Source organism: Triturus cristatus, chromosome 3_1 (genome assembly GCF_964204655.1).
Source record: "Triturus cristatus chromosome 3_1, aTriCri1.1, whole genome shotgun sequence".
NCBI classification, from domain to species: Eukaryota; Metazoa; Chordata; class Amphibia; order Caudata; family Salamandridae; genus Triturus; species Triturus cristatus.
In genome coordinates, this window is record NC_140583.1 from 934012766 (window position 1) to 934027407 (window position 14642).

Below are 14642 nucleotides of genomic sequence, written 5' to 3' on the forward strand. Positions count from 1 at the left end.
TCCTAAACAAAGTTGTCTTTTTACATTTTTATCTTGAGGTTCTGAGCAGAGGCTGACTTTGAGTAAAATTGTGTGAAAGGGCTTTGTGAATAACAGGCAGGCAGAGAGGTGTGTGCGCAAAGAATAGAAGTGGTTTCGGTGTCGGGTTTAGGTTAATTTTGGAAGTAAATAGTGTATTTGCATCAGTCATACATCACCGATTCCTGGTTAGACTGGAGACGTAAGGGGGAATAATGAGGATAGAGTTCAAATGTCTGAGTATACTTAGAAAGTTATTATATCAAAGTAGTAGGATTAAAGTGTATTATAAAAAATGTAAAGGAAAAAGTAAAAAAGATGGAAAAAAATTCATTCAAGAATAATGTGAGTTTCTTACAAGTCTTGGAGATTCCAGTCCAGAAGTTCTTCAGCTGCTTGAGATGCGTAATGTTCCAAGAGGCTATTGTTGCCATCGTGTGAGAAAAGCGAAGCGATCCAATTCATATCCTCGAAGGGACAGTAATGTTCCTCGAATGTTGGAGCGGTAATTTGAATGGGCAGGCAATCGGCGATGTTGTGAAAGGTCGCACGTTGCAGGAGATCTTTCACGGCTGGGCAGAAATCCCATTGCGCTGCGATTCCTTTTTGGATTGCATTCACTATTGCTCCACTGCCAGAATAATCACATTCATGGTTTTCAAGATACTCCATTACCTGCTGGATATCTGGAGCGATTGTTGAGATGTTGGCAAGGCATACATCCATTCGCCAGTCGAATGGACAAGTTTTGCAATCAAACGATGGTTGTACGCATATTGCATAAGTGTAGATAAATTTTATGTTGTAGCTAGCTCCAATAATAGATAGAGGCAGGCAGACGAAAGGTTTTTCCGTTTTTTTACAGTATTGATGAAGCTTGGCGTAGAGGCGTATTCTGTCGGTCATAGTTGTTACCAAAGAGAGCGTAGTCATTTCTAGAAGTAGAATTAGTTGTAGGATGGCCGCAAAGAGGGTGAGAATTATGGGCACTGTTCCTGTTATTCCAGAGATGATCGAAAGAATGTCTGAATGTAGTCTGGTATCAAAAGAAGAACAGTTTGAAAGTTTGTTAGAAGGTTGTAGGAGACCGTGTTAAAAAAGTGTGCCAGACCTTAAGTGTGACATGAGTTGAAAATTGTGTAACAATTCAAAAAGTGTAATTGGCGGTTCGTATTTAAAAGGGAGTGTATTTTATTTGAAGTTCATGGTATCTGCAGTCGATAAATTTCTTTTGCAGAAGTAATGGAGACTTCTGTTCTAAACAAAGGTGCTTTTAGTTTGGTTTGTTTCTTGAAATGTGTTTTCAAACTAGGAATTGAAGGCCAAGTTGAAGTTTGGGAGTTAGTTTGTGTGGGTGGGAATAGATATTGCCACAGGAAGTTACTGTGTTTGAAACAGTAAGGACATGCGGTATGCCAGCTCATATTCCGTAGGTGTATCTTATTGAGAAGCAGATAATTGTCGTTAGAAAGCTGTGTGAATGTTGGTGTGATTGTGTGAGTTGGAGTCCTTTTAAGAAAGGACGCAAGATTGGTGGCTGTAAACTTAGAAGCGCCATGCAATTGGACATTCTTGGATAGTAATGAATGACTGTCATTGTGGTCGCACTATTCCCCTGTGAGAAAAACGTTTGTATGCTCTTTAAGACAGCGATATGTAAATGGAATAAGCCACTGCTCGTGAATAAATGCGCTACCTTATATAATGACATTCAACATGACAAACAACATGTGCACGATGCAGACTCAATGACACTACATACTGTGGCAACCGTGGCTAGCCATGTATACAAACTAAACATGGCATGGCACCTCTGCCTCACTAAGCAGAATGCGGGGAGAGATGAGAGCAAAGTATGGGTGAAGGTGGCAAGTAATTCTCGATTGTGTGAAGGTGGCAAGTTATAAAAGTATACAATGCAAAGTCTTGAGGTGATGTGCCAGACAGACTTGAGTATGCAGAGCACAGACATGTACATGTCAAGATACACTGATGGTCTATTGAGTGAAGTGGACAGTGGACGCAACAATGATAGTACAGTCAGTAGGGAAGTAGAAGTAGAAGTAGAATTAGTTGTAGGATGGCTGCAAAGAGGGTGAGAATTATGGGCACTGTTCCTGTTATTCCAGAGATGATCGAAAGAATGTCTGAATGTAGTCTGGTATTAAAAGAAGAACAGTTTGAAAGCGTGTTAGAAGGTTGTAGGAGACCGTGTTAAAAAAGTGTGCCATACCTTGAGTGTGACATGTGTTAAAAATTGTGTAACAATTCACAAAGTGTAATTGGCGGTTCGTATTTAAAAGGGAGTGTATTTTATTTGAAGTTCGTGGTATCTGCAGTCGATAAATTTCTTTTGCAGAAGTAAGGGAGACTTCTGATCTGAACAAAGGTGCTTTTAGTTTGGTTTGTTTCTTGAAATGTGTTTTCAAACTAGGAATTGAGGACCAAGTTGAAGTTTGGGAGTTAGTTTGTGTGGGTGGGAATAGATATTGCCACAGGAAGTTACTGTGTTTGAAACAGTAAGGACATGCGGTACGCCAGCTCATATTCCGTAGGTGTGTGTTATTGAGAAGCAGATAACTTTCGTTATAAAGCTATGTGAATGTTGGTGTGATTGTGTGAGTTGGCGTCCTTTTAAGAAAGGCGCAAGATTGGTGGCCGTAAGCTTAGAAGCGCCGTGCAATTGGACATTCTTGGATAGTAATGAATGACTGTCATTGTGGTCGCACTATTCACCTGTGAGAAAAACTTTTGTATGCTCTTTAAGACAGCGATATGTAAATGGAATAAGCCACTGCTCGTGAATAAACGCGCTACCTTATATAATGACATTCAACATGACAAACTACATGTGCACGTAGCAGACTCAATGACACTACATACTGTGGCAACCGTGGCTAGCCATGTATACAAACTAAACATGGCATGGCACCTCTGCCTCACTATGCAGAATGCGGGGAGAGATTAGAGCAAAGTATGTGCGAAGGTGGCAAGTAATTCTCGATTGTGCGAAGGTGGCAAGTTATAAAAGTATACAATGCAAAGTCTTGAGGGGATGTGCCGGACAGACTTGAGTATGCAGAGCACAGACATGTACATGTCAACATACACTGATGGTCTATTGAGTGAAGTGGACAGTGGACGCAACCATGATAGTACAGTCAGTAGGGAAGATTACGGAATGGTAGCGCGTACGTGCCTCCCTCCCCAAATGTTTAGGGAAGTGGGCTGGCTCACCGTACACAAGGCTAGCGTAGGGGTATGAATAAAAGACACGTTTCTTTGGGTGTGGTTCTCTGCCGGAATGGCGAACGTGTCTGCCAGGTCTGCGCAGCTTACACCGCCACGAGGCTGATGCTGTGAGTGATGGTGGGTGCGTGACTGATGCTCTCAGCCTGCTGGTACTCAGAAACCGTCATGGCCACTGTGACGCATACATGCCCCACAGTTTACCTTTCAACACCGTTGTATGTGAAAGAGGGCCGACCACGTGCCGGTGGAAGGTCCTGGGCCGAGGTCTGCGAGCTCGGAAGGCTCCTGAGATTAACGCTGGCTACAGCGACACAGGCACACAGAGCCCAGCCTGAGGCCCAGGAGTGTGGAGTTCTCTGTATAATAGTGACACAGTAGTCCGACAGGTATCGACAGTGGAACGGTGTTTTGATACCATAGTGGATGATGTTAGAACTATATCTGAGAGTGGAGATGAAGGTACTCCCTTCGACCAGCTGCAACCAACTCTGGGTCCCAACAGTGGAACCGTGTATTGATCCCATAATGGATGATGTCCGATATTACCTGCTGCTGAGTTTTCAGAGAACTCCCTCCGTTGAGGTGCATCAGACTCTGTCCTTCCGTAGCTAATTGCTACACATGATTATTGGGCTTGGTTGACTGCAGTCGGTGGAGTACACCGTGGTATAGTAGGTCGGAACAGTGAAACGGGGTCTTGATTCTATGATGGAGGATGTCAGAAGTTAAAGTCTGTGATGATTTCGGTGTACCCCCTCCGATGAGGTGCAACCAATTCTAGGTCCGAACAGTGGAATGGGGTCTTGATCCCACAATGGACGATGTTAGAACTGCATCTGTGAGTGGAGATGGAGGTACTCCCTTTGACCAGCTGCAACCAACTCTGGGTGCCAACAGTGAAACGGTGTCTTGATGCCATAATGGATGATGTTAGAACTGCATCTGAGAGTGGAGATGAAGGTACTCCCTTTGACCAGGTGGAACCAACTCTAGGTTGCAACAGTGGAACGGTGTCTTGATTCCACAATGAAAGATGTCCGATATTACATTCTGCTTAATTTTTACAGAACTCCTTCTGTTGAGGTGGATTAGACTCTGTGCTTCTGTCGTTAACTGCTGCACATGATTATTAGGCATGGTTTATTGCAGTTGCTGGAGTACACAGGTTGTTCGAACAGTGAAACGAGGTCTTAATTCTATGATTGAGGATGTCAGAAGTTAGCGTGTATGATGATTTTTGTGTATAGCTTCTGATGAGGCGCAACCAACTCTAAGTACCAACAGTGGAATGGTGTCTTGATCACACAATGGACGGTGTCCGATATTACCTGTTGCTGGTTTTTCACAGAACTCCGTCTGTTGAGGTGCATCAGATTCTGTGCTTCTGTAGTTAAGTGCTGCACATGGCTATTGGGGTTAGTTGGCTGGTATTGCTGGAATACACCGCGGTAGAGCAGGTCCAAACAGTGAAATGGGGTCTTAATTATATGATTGAGGATGTTAGAAGTTACAGTTTGTGATGATGTCTGTGTACCCCTTCCGATGAGGTGCAAGCAACTCTAGGTCTCAACAGTGGAATGGTGTGTTGATCCCACAATGGATGATGTTAGAACTGTATCTGAGAGTGGAGATGGAGGTATTCCCTTCTACCAGCAACTCTAGGTTCCAAAAGTAGAATGGTGTGTTGACTCCACAATGGACGATATTAGAACTGCATTTGAGAGTGGAGATGAAGGTACTCTCTTCGATCAGGTTCATCCAACTATAGGTCCCAACTGCGGAACGGTGTCTTGATCCCACAATGGATGATGTCCGATATTACCTGCTGCCTGCTTTTTTCAGAAGTTTGTGTGTTGAGGTGCCTCACAGTCTGTGATTCCATAGCTAACTGCTGCACGTGATTATTGGGCTTGGTTGACAGTAGTCGGTGGAGTATACTGTGGTACAGCAGGTGCAAACAGTGAAATGGGGTCTTAATTGTATGGTTGAGGATGTCATAAGTTAAAGTCTGTGATGATTTTTGTGTACCCCCTCTGATCAGGTGCAACCAACTCCGTGCTTCCGAATCCAACCTGTGCCTGTGAGTTGTGAATGTCCACTGGATTAGGTGTAGACTGCAGTTCGCAGGGTTCACAATTTAGATTGCGTGGTGATTGTTTAATTACAGAATCCAGTAGTTAAGTAATTAGAACATCTATTGAAACATATACAATATTGTTTTAGTATACTTGCTTCAAGAGATTTTTTATATCAGTTATAGGTTTAGTGAAATGACCAAATTTATCTTGGAAGTCCAAAAGAACAGTGAATAGTGTAGACTGTGGAGAGATGAAATCCCAATTTGAATAGTTTTGATTAATTCATTGTAGAGTTCTCTGTAATTTATGTTGTTTTATTTTGTAAAGAGGGAGTGAGAAAAAGTATTGATGGTTGTGTGTGTGAGTACTGCTTTTAATTAACAATGCAGACATTAGGGTTCACAATTCAGATCGAGTTGCTATTGTAGATGATGCAGTCCTGTAAGAGAAGAGATTTTTTTAGTGTGCTCCGCCGTCACCACTCATACGCATCATTGCAGGCTCTGCACACGTTTTCTTTGCTTCGTCTATTGCAAACTGTAGAGGTCAAGTCAATGCTACGTGACTGTGGGCCCTTGCTGAACGCTCTCTCTGGCTTATACTGTAGACTTCAGTGTTCACATTTGACATTGAGTCGGTATTGTAGATGATGCAGTCCTGTAGGAAAAGACATTGCTCCAGTGTGCTCTGTCTGCACTGCTCATACGCATCATTGCGGGCTCTGCACACATTTTTTTTGCTTAGTGTATTGTAAACCGTAGAGCTCAAGTCAATGCCACGTGGCTGTGGGCCCTTGCTGAACGCTCTCTCTGGCCTATACTGCAGACTTCAGTGTCCACATTTGTCATTAAGTTGGTATTATAGATGATGCAGTCCTGTAGGAAAAGACATTGCTCCAGTGCGCTCTGTCTGCACCACTGATATGCATAATTGCAGGATCTGCACACGTTTTTTTTTAGTTTGTGTATTGCAAACTGTAGAGCTCAAGTGAATACCAGGTGGCTGTGGGCTCTTGCTGACTCCTCTCTCTGGCCTATACTGCAGACAGCAGTGTTCACAATTTAGATGGAGTCGCTATTGTAGATTAGGTAGTTCTGTAGGAAAAGACATTGCTCTAGTGTGCTCTGTCTGCAGCACTCATACGCATCATTGTAGGCTCTGTACACGTTTGTTTTGCTTCGTGTATTGCAAACTGTAGAGGCCAAGTCAATGCCATGTGGCTGTGGGCCCTTGCTGAATGCTCTCTCTGGCCTATACTGCAGATGTCTGTGTCCACATTTGACATTGAGTCGGTATTGTAGATGATGCAGTCCTGTAGGAAAAGATATTGCTCCAGTGCGCTTTGTCTGCACCACTCATATGTATCATTGCAGGCTCTGTACACGTTTTTTTTTAGTTTGTGTATTGCAAACTGTAGAGCTCAAGTGAATGCCATGTGGCTGTGGGCCCTTGTGACCACTCACTCTGGCCTACACTGCAGACAGCCGTGTTTACAATAGAGATTGAGTCGCTATTGTAGATGAGGTAGTCCTGTAGGAAAAGACATTGCTCCAGTGTGTACTGTCTGCACCATGCATATGTATCATTGCAGGCTTTGCACACTCTTTTTTGTTGCTTCGCTGATGACAAACTGGGTAGGTGAAGTCACTTTACATATCCGTGGGTCCATTGTGACCGCTCTCTATGGCCTACACTGCAGACAGCAGTGTTCATAATTCAGATTGAGTCGGTATTGCAGATGATGCAGTGTTGATGGCAACAGATATTGCTCCAAGTACTGCCTGTCTACAGCACGCATTATCGGTGGTTGTGCACATGCCGAATGCTTTTGATGTGGTTATGTGAGTGCACTAGAACTGATGGAGCGTTTATGATAAAATGTTTTTGTGTATTATTTCAGATCTATTGATTGTGTGTCAGTATACCACAAGTTGTTGTTCTTTTACGATGGAATTATTTCTGTATTATTTCACATCTACCGTCCCTACCTTACTGCAGCATAAATAATTGATTCTTTTAATATTGAATCTCTATGTGTGATCCAATGATTACTGTTGTAGTTGATGCTAGCAGCAACCATTGTCTGAAGGCTGGTTTAGACTTACTGCACACACATCCAGCACAAACGTCACTGGATATGTCACCATGGTAATAAAAAGGAGTCGAGCGTACATGCCCGTATCCACTTCCACTATCTATCTGTGTCCGTGTGTTCATTATCTATGCATGATACTGTCTCTGGGCCGTACTATATTACGTTGTGTTGTGGACAGCGTATGCAACCATGTTACCTGTGGTATTGGAGAAAATTTCGGTAAGGTAACTTTTAGGTGTATGGGTATCATAGGTGGAAGGCTACTTTACAGAGCATGAATATTGATGAAAATGATGGTTGCATGTTGTGTGTAGTGTAAGATATGTGTATATTGCAAAAGTTTTTGAACAAAGCTCTCTAAGCAGAAGAGGTGTGTCTCATGAAATGCAGTACAGATATTGACTAAAATGGATGGCGTTTTCGAACTGTTACAATGGGAAATGTTATGAACGAATGAAATGCATTTTTTTATGGTTACATGGCAATCGCGCAGCCAGTGTGCAATGAGACCGCACCCGATGTGATTTTGAGAAAATATATAATATAATATAGGTTTATTAGAGTTAGGAATATATAACTGTTTAAAATATTTTTAATTATCTCTTGCTGTCATATACACTTTAAAGTTTTTTAGATATAGTTTTGAGACAAAAAAAAGAGGGAATGATGTATGCGGCGCAACATCGTACGTCTATGACGTAACACAGGGCGTGGCATCGTGCACTCGTCACGTACGCAACACGCAGCGGGTGCGACCCTATACATACATGACGTAACGCGCGGCTTAGTAGTGCGTACCCATCGCATACCAAAGTAGCAGCTGGCGCGACCTCATATGTACATGTTGTTACGGATACGAAATGCGCATCATTTAAATGTGGTGGATAGGATTCGCGTGTTGATCGAGCTTGGTAGACTACCGGTACGGGACTGTCGTTTTCTCAAAAAAACAAAAAAAGAGAGATACATATTTTGTGGGGAAGATATAAAAGATTATATAATTTGTAAAGTTTAAAAAAAGGATGATGGAGTTGCAAAATATTAAAAAACAATTTGAAAAATATAGGTTTTATAAATATTAAAATATGAAATTAACATTTAAAAAACCTTTGAAATGTACTGAAAAAAACATAGGTTTTACAGACGTTATAGTTAGGAATTAGCATTTAAAAAAACCTTAGAAATTCACTGAAAAAACCATAGGTTTCAGGGACTTTATAGTTAGTTGGACATTTGACTCATATAAAACCAGAGAAATTCGCCTGTTATAGGTAGTTGAGCTAACTATAACTTGCGCGCCTGCAATGCACTGCTGATGACGTCACATATTACATCACTCATGACATGGTCAGTGACATCACTCATGACATCACTGATGACATCTCAAATGACATCAGTGATGACATCACTGATGACATCAGCAACGTGATAGTCTGACACACCTCTTCACACTGTAATATAAACTTTGATAGACGCACTCTAAAATACAGACTACCGTTTTGAAAAGCATAGACACACCAATACCAGATACTAGATATCCATCCACTGATTCCTATCTATATATTGTGAGCCAGATATACACTGACACAGTCACTTATACATGGTGTCACTGATCATTACATCAGCATAATATCCACTCATACACGTATATATACATTTACACAGTGCTACTGATCCATAGAGTTACTCACACATCTTTTCAGTCATGCCAAAAATCAATCATACACCCATGTACTCACCTATGCAGATATATACACAACACCTGCCTCATTTATACACACATCACTTTTCTTATTTATATAGATACTATCACATACTTACTCTCTTATACAATCAGTAATACATGTACACATTTGTGTATGTAGACACTCTTGCAATCACTGTCTTTCACGTAGTCAATTATGCACCCCAACACTCACATATAGTGTGTAAAAACATATATAGTTACTCACATATATACAACTGAGACATCAATTCACTAATGAACACACCTGTTCACACAGTCAGCTATCTATACAGCCCTTCGGTGATGCACTTTTGAATCTATAGAACAAGTGGATTGGCCATTCAGACATATATGCACAGAGTCAGACACCACCCACACACCCACATAGACAGTCAGACCCCCATACAGATACTCATACAATCAATGAAAAACACATATACACACTGATGTAGCTACTCACCAAGCCATGCTTACACACCAAGTGAGAGACTGAGAGAGACATTCACACAGTCTAGTCACTAATCCATGCATTCAGTAACATACATTCAATCAGTGACTTATAGAGTCAGTCATGCATCTACTAAATAATGTATTCAGGCACTTTTACATCAACTTATTCTTGAATAGACCTTGGCATAGATATATATGAAAAGTATTTAAACTTTACAGAAACACACATTCACTGGATGATGTCATCAGTGATGTCATTTGAGATGTCATCAGTGATGTCATGAGTGATGTCACTGACCATGTCATGAGTGATGTAATATGTGACGTCATCAGCAGTGCATTGCAGGCGCGCAAGTTATAGTTAGCTCAACTAACTAAAACAGGCAAATTTCTCTGGTTTTATATGAGTCAAATGTCCAACTAACTATAACATCCCTGAAACCTATGTTTTTTTCAGTGAATATATATATATATATATATATATATATCAAGAACAGGTGTGCCCATGCACATGAAGCGCACTCAGACCAGCGCAGGTTCGAGGAAAAACCTTTATTTAGGACAAAGCTGCAAATGAAACCAGGAGTCAATATAGGGGTGTGGCGCTTGGCTCCACTACGCATTTCGGGCTCTTCCCTTCCTCTAGGTGGAGCGCCATATTGCAGCTATGCGCCCCTGCATGCCTTAAGTCAAATACGCCCTCCAATGGGCCAATCAAAAAAGTAGACTCACCCAGATGTATTCTGGGAATTGCAGTGCGCATCCATTCAATGCCTCCATCTTGTCGCTGCTAAATTCTCCCCATTAAGCCCTGGATGGGCCTCGCCAGAACACCGCAGCTTTGTAATCCATCCGTCACGCTGCTTCCAGAGGACTCTGGAGATCCCGAGCCCCTGGCCCCCTTCAATCATGGGGTGGTGCAACTTCCCGCGGCTGGGCGGCCGCGTTTAACATCAAGAACAGGTGTGCCCATGCACATGAAGCGCACTCAGACCAGCGCAGGTTTGAGGAAAAACCTTTATTTTGACAAAGCTGCAAATGAAACCAGGAGTCAATATAGGGGTGTGGCGCTTGGCTCCACGACGCGTTTCGAGCTCTTCCCTTCTTCTAGGCGGAGCGCCATATTGCAGCTATGCGCCCCTGCATGCCTTAAGTCAAATACGCCCTCCAATGGGCCAATCAAAACAGTAGACTCACCCAGATGTATTCTGGGAATTGCAGTGCGCATCCATTCAATGCCTCCATCTTGTCGCTGCTAAATTCTCCCCATTAAGCCCTGGATGGGCCTTGCCAGAACACCGCAGCTTTGTAATCCATCCATCACGCTGCTTCCAGAGGACTCTGGAGATCCCGAGCCCCTGGCCCCCTTCAATCATGGGGTGGTGCGACTTCCCGCGGCTGGGCGGCCGCGTTTAACATCAAGAACAGGTGTGCCCATGCACATGAAGTGCACTCAGACCAGCGCAGGTTCGAGGAAAAACCTTTATTTAGGACAAAGCTGCAAATGAAACCAGGAGTCAATATAGGGGTGTGGCGCTTGGCTCCACAACGCGTTTCGGGCTCTTCCCTTCTTCTAGGCGGAGCGCCATATTGCAGCTATGCGCCCCTGCATGCCTTAAGTCAAATACGCCCTCCAATGGGCCAATCAAAAAAGTAGACTCACCCAGATGTATTCTGGGAATTGCAGTGCGCATCCATTCAATACCTCCATCTTGTCGCTGCTAAATTCTCCCTATTAAGCCCTGGATGGGCCTCGCCAGAACACCGCAGCTTTGTAATCCATCCGTCACGCTGCTTCCAGAGGACTCTGGAGATCCCGAGCCCCTGGCCCCCTTCAATCATGGGGTGGTGCGACTTCCCGCGGCTGGGCGGCCGCGTTTAACATCAAGAACAGGTGTGCCCATGCACATGAAGCGCACTCAGACCAGCGCAGGTTCGAGGAAAAACCTTTATTTAGGACAAAGCTGCAAATGAAACCAGGAGTCAATATAGGGGTGTGGCGCTTGGCTCCACGACGCGTTTCAATATATATATATATATTCACAGAAAAAAACATAGGTTTCAGGCACGTTATAGTTAGGAATTAGCATTTAAAAGACCTCAGAAATTCACTGAAAAAAACATAGGTTTCAGGGTTGTTATAGTTAGCCGGACTTTTCACTTGTACAAAACCATTGAAATTCCCCCGTTATAGTTAGTTCAGCTAACTATAACTCGCGCGCCCGCAATGCACTGCTGATGACGTCACATATTACATCACTCATGACATGGTCAGTGACATCACTCATGACATCACTCATGACATCTCAAATGACATCACTGATGACATCATCCAGTGAATGTGTGTTTTTCTGAAAATTAAATATGTTTTATATATGTATATCTCAAGGTCGATGGAAGAATAAATGGGTATATATGTGTCTAAATGGATGATTTGTTTTTGAAAAATTGATTGTGTAACTGACTGATTAAGTGTATCATAGTGAATACATGGTAAGGGTGGGCGTAGTGGGGCTACGTGAAGCAGCACGTAGTGTGCCCAAATCTACGCACACTACGCGCTTCGCGTAGCCCCACTACGTGCCACCCACCTCCCGCCCGCCCTTCTTTTAAATAATATAAGCAATGAAAAATAAATTAAAGTAAGTCGACTTACCCGTAAGCGCGGCGTCTCCGGGGCTCCCTCTTTCTGTTTCTAATTTCTTCTGGCAAATGCGCATGCGCGGACGCCCGCGCATGCGCATTTCTCGCGAGAAATGCGCATGCGCGGGTGTCCGCGCATGCGCATTTGCCAGAAGAAATTAGAAACAGAAAGAGGGAGCCCCGGAGACGCCGCGCTTATGGGTAAGTCGACTTACTTTAATTTATTTTTCAATGCTTATATTATTAAAAGGAGGGCAGGCCGGAGGTGGGTGGCGGGTGGCAAGCAGCTACGCTTCGCCCTCGGCGTGTGCGTAGCGCTGCCCTGCTTCGCCTACTTCGGAAAGTGCGAAGCAGGCAGCGCTACGTACACTACGTGGGCGAAGCGTAGTGCTACGCCCGGGGTTAATACATGGCTTAGTGAGTAATGTTTAAATATGTAAATATCTGTATCAGTCTCTCACTTTGTGTATAAGTGGCTGCATGGGTTGGTGAGTAGCTACATGGGTGTCTATATAGGTTATTAGTTGGTTTTTTGAGTATCAGTCTGAGTGTCTGCATGGTTCGGTGGGGGGTATTACATAGTGCATAGGTGCATGAATGAGTGACTCACTGTTTGTATGTGTTGAAGACAGCATGTGTGCAGGACTGTATGGGTGGATGAGTGTGTGTAAGGGTGTGTTAGTGAGTGAATGACTGTCTCAATAGTGTCTTTATGAGTAACTACATATGTTTTAAACTAGTATATGTGACTATTGGTATATAAGTGAGTATATGTGAGAGTGAGAGATTGAAAGAGCTCCTGTATGAATAAGTATGGGTTTCTATAAATAAATGTTTAAAAGACTAAGTATGTGTAAGTTTCCGTAGAAGTAATTGTGGTGGTGTGTGTATAACTGTATATGCAAGTAAATGTATGTTTGATTCTTTATTAGCATGAGTGACTATGTGTGTGAGTAACTCTATGGATGAGTGGCATTGTGTAACAGGATGTATAGGTGTATGAGTACATATGATGAGTGAGTACATGTATGAGTGACTGTGTAGGACTGTTGGTGAATGAGTGGATGTGTATGTGGATCTTAGAATTACTGAAGAGGTTGTTGTAACTGGTATTGGTATGTCCATTGTTTTGAAAATTGTAGTCTCTAGTTTTGAATGTGTGTATCAAAGGTTATATTAGGGTGAGAGGAGGTCTGCCACTCTATCACAAGGATGATGTCATGAGTGATGTCATCAGTGATGTCATTTGAGATGTCATCAGTGATGTCATGAGTGATGTCACTGACCATGTCACGAGTGATGTAATATGTGACGTCATCGGCAGTGCATTGCGGGCGCGTGAGTTATAGTTAGCTGAACTAACTATAACGGGGGAATTTCAATGGTTTTGTACAAGTGAAAAGTCCAGCTAACTATAACACCCCTGAAACCTATGGTTTTTTCTGTGAATTTCTGAGGTCTTTTAAATGCTAATTCCTAACTATAAGGTGCCTGAAACCTATGGTTTTTTCTGTGAATTTCAAAGGTTTTTTAAATGCTAATTTCTAACTATGCCTACAGAGATAGGACATGTGAAGAAAGAAGAAAAAATGCACAGAAAGAAAAAAAAGAAGTGCAGAAAGAAGCAACAGAAGTCCTCAAAGACAAAGAAAAGTGCAGGAAGAAGGATAACGTGCAGAAAGAACAAAAAGAAGAGCAGAAAGAAGCCTTGTTGCAAAATCATCCTGTACCCTCAACTTTTTCAGACGGATACTGGTGGTAACTGAGTCTGACTAACCAGTCCTAGAGCCAGTGCTATGTTAAAAGACACTTAGAATACAGTGAAAACACCTACATACACTAGGGAACATTATGCGTTGGGGTCCCCCTGTGATTAGCATGACCTCCTCTGTAAGCCCCTAGTATATAATAGGGCAGGGGGATTAAAACTACCTCTTAAAACAGGCCACAGGGCGGTTTTGCACACGTTAACTCAGGCCCCGTCCCCTCCCTTCACCACTGTGTAAACACGCCCTGTGTCCATTTTTAGTTGGGAGATTAAGTTCATTTGAATCCTGAGGGTCCCTAGGGTCCAACTAGCCCACTAGGTACCTCCAGTAAGTGCCACAGAGCTGCGTTGCAGAGAGGTGTAAAAAGTGGCACGGCCTAGACCACCTCTCTGCAATGCAGCTCAGTGGCGCTTACTGGAAGCACTTGGTGGGCTAGTTAGCCCCCAGGGGCCCTCAGTATTGAAGGGAAATTATATCCCCAATTTAAAACGTGCCATAGTGCGTGTTTGCACACGTCACCTCAGGCCCGTCCCCTCCCTTCACCACTGTGTAAACGCGCCCTGTGGCTGTTCTAAGTTGAGAGATTAAGTCCCCTTGAATCCTAAGGGTCC